Here is a 5,233-nt window from a genome sequence, read left to right on the forward strand (position 1 = left end):
AGTTTCCTCATCCAAAAAATGAGGATATTACCAACCAAAGGAGACACTTATGTACAGTGTCCCCAGTTGGTGCTTGATGAGAGGCAGACACCACGTTGTTCTTGGTAGATGGTTCTCTGCCTTTTCCTCCCCCTCCAGTTTGGATTCAGAGTGGGAGGTCTGCACCATGGCAGCCTCATGGAGGTGTTAGATGGGGAAAAGCAGACTGCAAAGTCATGCTACCTTTCTAGACTTCTGAAATCAGAAGAAAAAAACATATACTACTCTCAACTCAAATATGTGTATATTCTCTTTACTTCTATAAACTGAACTTCTGCCCATAAACCAAACCAAGTAAAGAAGAAATCAATAATGTAAGTTGTATATGCTAATGCAATTTGGTGAAAATGTACTACAACAGGCTCCTTTAAAACATTTTCTCCATTGCCAGGGTTTCTTACAAGCTACATCTCCAGAAGGGCCTGCAAAAACAAGATTCAGCAAAACCACTGTCCACATGGGCCTAAGGACAATGTAGAAACAAGAGCCCCCAGCGCATCAGCCTGAAGGGCCCTGATTAGCTTTTCTGTTTCTAGCAGAAAAGACTGGCAGTCCATCAGTCCCAAATAACAATAATATAGCTCTGCAAAAAGAAATGGTTCAGTTCTTAGTGGAGTTTTTGTTATTCAGGATAGAAAAATATCCCTTGGGCAGGTTCACGTCTCTGCAAAAAGTTGGTTTCAGAGTTACTTTATAAAACCTGGAGGGTAATGTGGGAGCAGGGGAGAGAAAGAGAACCAGAAAAATTATGCATGCAATATTTCACATCATGAGGGATATTTTGCTTTAGGGACAATAGGCAGGACATTTGGAGAGACCTCTCCTAGCATATGGGAAAAGAGATGGATTTCTGTCTTTAGCTGCAAGGATAGTAATAGGACAGACTTCAAGATTGGCACAAGCAAGGCTGCTCCGTAACTGCTGGCTACACATGGGTGTGGAGGTCACTTAAGAAACTGAAGCCATGGTCCCCAGGCCCTTGTCCATGGCCTTCAACCACGCCTCCATCTGCAGTAATGCTAATTACGAGGAAAGACAGACTAATATCTTCTTTTTCTAAAGACAGTGATCAAACCTATGAAAGGAGTTCAAAAAAGAAAAAACTTTCAATTGGGAATTGCAATGAAAGATTTAACAGAAGAAATATAAAGGATTTGCCTACTATTAGCCGCAGGAAGATTAAGAGCATTACCATATGACCCTGAAAATTCTATTTCTAGGTTTATACCCCAAAGAATTGAAAGCAAGAACTGGAACAGATATTTGAATACTAATGTTCATAGAAGCATAATTCACAATAGCCCAAAGATGGAAGCAATCTAGGTGGCCAGCAACTGATGAACAGATACACAAAATGTGCTAAATACACACAATGGAATATTATTCAGCCATAAAAAGGAATGAAGTTCTGATAAATGTGACAACATGGATGAACCTTGAAGACATCATGTTGAGTGAAATAAGCTTGACACAAAAAGACAAATATTGCATGATCTCAGATGTGAAATACCTAGAAGAAGCAAACTTCATAGAAACCAACTATGGTTTATAGGCTACTGGGCACAGGGGACGGGAGGGTGCGAAAAGGGAGATAATGGATGAAGAGTTACTGTTTTAGATGGCCAAAAAGTTGAGGTTATGGATATTGGTGATGGTGGCACAATTTTGTGACTGTAATTAGTGCTGCTAAATCACACACTAGAAGTGATTAAAACAGGAATTTTAAAAAATATTTTTTTATTGGAGAAGTTGTGGGTTTACAGAAAAATCATGCAGAAAAATACAGGGTTCCCATTTACCTACCCCCTCCCCCTTAACAATTTTCATTAGTGTGGTAACTTTGGTACAACAGATGAAAGGCTATTATTATAATTATACTATTAACTATAGTCCATAGTTTACATTAGGTTTCACTGTTCATGTTGCATAGTCCTATGTTGTTTTATTAATTTTTATTCTAGTAATAGACATACAACCTAAAATCCTCCCCCCACCTTTAGCCACATGCAAGAATACAATTCAGTGGTGGTAATTTCATTCACTTGTTGTGCTCCCACCATCACCATCCATTACCAAAACATTTCCATTTTCCAAACAGAAATTCTGAACCAACTAAGCATTTACTCCCCATTCCCCATCCACCACCCTGGACCCTGGAAATTTTGAGTTGTATATTTGTTGCTACAATCAAAAATTTAAAAAAAAAAAAAAAAAAAAAGGGGAGGAAAATCCAGGCCTACATCAGAATTTTACTAATGGCACAACTTGTGCTAAGGTAAAGACTGACCTGGAACCAGGGGTCCTCGTTCTGCCGCCTACTTGCTCTTTGACCTTAGTTGGACAACCAGTCACTGAGTCTCCCGGAGTTCTGCAGTTCTCCTGCCCACGAAATGGGCTCAGTAGAATTTGCCGCACAGCATGAGTGAATTAATAGCATTGAAAGGGATTTGAAAAGTGCACAAGGACCTCAGGTATACCACCTGGCGAGGCTTCCAAACAGTTTCTGAGCCACCAACGCTGCTTTGTCTGAAGTCCCACCCTCTTGAAGGGAAAGATGTAGATCTCAGGTTTTGTTTGCTCAGAGTCTAATTGGTTGGTCTTCAGAGAAACCTTTCGACATTGTGCTTGGCCCGATTAATTTCTTTTTCTAGAAAATATAGACTGGATAAACAGGAAACCTTGCACTCATGCTGCAGAACTGACTGTCAAAACCCTCGTTCTAGCCCTGGTTTTAAGAAGTGATCACGGCCTTTAGATTGAGTTTTCTCATCCTTAAATGAAGGGGCTGAAACCAAAGGTCTCTAAGGCCCCTTCAGGCTCCAAAGCCCTCCAGTCCTTTAGAAGACCCCTGCTGGGGCTGTTCTGCCGGCCCAAATTTCTAACACTTTCTATTGCCCAATTAACAGCCTATATCCAACTTTTTTTATCAGGTATGAGCTTCTCTTCCAGGCATTCTGAGCCAATTCTGGGCCAATTCTGCAAATCAGACTTCTTGGAAGATGCAAATGTTTTAACACTCTTCAAACGCATGACATCAAACATGCCATTTTCCCTTCATCCACCAACTTTGTACTTTTATCAAAAAAAAAAAAGAAAAGAAATGAAAAAGAAGTACTAAATCCATCTGGCATGATTTGCTTTGAATAGAAACCTAGCTGCTTATTATTTCTAATTTCATTGTCTTCTAAAATGTTTACAGGACTATCTTTCCATATTTATTGCTCTGTGTTCCTAATTACTGATTCAGACCATCCACACAAACTTGGTGGGGTACCAGGGTTGGAGGTAGGTGTCTTTCTCTTCTTCATCTCACAGTTCTTTACTCTGGAGACACGATGTGGTCCTTGGCCGTCATTACACAGCTCTTGTGACATGCTGCTGAGGTGGATTCTGACAATCAGCCCCTTTAGAGTGAGTCTCCCTGGGGACTTGCAAAGCTGCCTCTGAGGAATTTCTACCTGCTTTCTCACCATTATTGTCATAGGAAGGATGGAGATAATTACCTGATTTATTATCTGGAGACTGGCTTCATTCGGGGGCCCCATGATCGCTGGAAGCGAGAAGGCCCATCTCTGTCTGTAGGAGTCCTGAATAGATGGGTTAGAGCCTCACATCTCCTAAATTATGGTGCCTCTGAAAGTCAAGGGATGGTCTCTGTAATGAAAAACAATTTCTGACTCCGTCCTTTTCAAAGAACCCCAAATTATCCAAGACTCTACAACTGTTTAAAATTGGACTCTTTTTCTCTCCAAATGAATTCCCATTTCAGATTCCCCAGTTCTGATGATGCTTTTTAAAAAATCTCACAGCATCTGCAGTCACTCCCCACAATCATGCAAGTCCTGTTCATCCTTAATGCCTTTCCATATGACCTTGACTTTCCATTCCCACTGCCATCATCATAGGTCAGTGCCAGATCGTACTGTCTCTGTTCCTATGGTACTTCCTGTTGGTCTCTCCCCCACCCTACCCATCATGCATGGGACTCCAGAATAACTCACCTAGAATAGGTCTTGATTTCATTCCTCCCAGCTCAAGCATGCTCTGTGAGAACCCTTTGCCTATAGGGTTCAGCCTACCTACCTTTGCTGACTGACAGGGTCTCCACAGTGCATCCCACTGCTGCCCCATGGATCCTCCATGCCAGCCACACTCAGGGAGGGCTCTGGGCGCCAGACACTCAGGTTTTGCTCTCACTGACTTCCCATGCTTGTGAAAAAGCTAAAAAAAAAAAAAAAAAAAAGGAAAAACAAACAGAACTTGAGGTCAATTCCTAGTGTATACACTGAGGGGTTAAAAGTGAATTTCACACTACTTTTTATGGGGAACATCACAATCCTCTGATTTCAAAAATCCCCCAGATCCTGGAAAGTTATTTCCCCCATGCAGTCCAGTAGATAGACGGCAATGCTCCCCCAGTGACTCAGAAGGGAACTGTCAGAAGGGAAAAGCAACAGGTTTTATATAGGAAAGGCAGAGGGTGTGGAATCAAGTAGAACTGGATTCAAATCCCAGATCAGAGATTTACTAATGCTGTGACTTGTGCAAATCATTTAACCTTTCTGAGGCTGGTGCTTTATCCATAAAATAGGGAGAATAGCAATCTCACGGGGTTGGTATTAGGATTAAATTCAATATATGTAGAATCTCACTACAGCTCCTGGTACTGAGCCTCTTAGTCACAGCACTATTCCTCCACCATCACCTCCAGCCCAGCAGGTTCCACTTCAAGGAGTTCTCAGGGGCCTGGTGCCCTCTCTGCTGACAGGTAGGGTCACTCTGCCACCTTCTCCCATCCTGTGCCACCTTCCAGCCAGGACTAAAGGTGCAATGGGGGCTTACCAGCTAGCAAGTGATACAGCTCCTCTGCAGAGCACAGCTCTGCATATGCTCTACCTTGAGGCATCCCCTCTGGTTGCAGCTCAGCTTCACCTACACCCAGAGGTGAGAGTCCCTGCATCTCCTCAAAGAACAACTCATAGAGGTCAGCTGAAGACCTGTTTCTCCAGGAAAGGAGCAGCTCTGACTGTGGACCTTCACGGCATGGGAGAGGAAGGATAGCATGATGGTTGAGGCAAGTTGGACTCGGACTCTTGAGTTAGACCACCTGGGATTGCACCCTCCTCTGACATTCCTTAGCCGGGTGATCGAGAGCATGCTTAATTGCTTTATGCCTTGGATTCCTCATCTATAA

Source organism: Tamandua tetradactyla, chromosome 4 (genome assembly GCF_023851605.1).
Source record: "Tamandua tetradactyla isolate mTamTet1 chromosome 4, mTamTet1.pri, whole genome shotgun sequence".
NCBI classification, from domain to species: domain Eukaryota; kingdom Metazoa; phylum Chordata; class Mammalia; order Pilosa; family Myrmecophagidae; genus Tamandua; species Tamandua tetradactyla.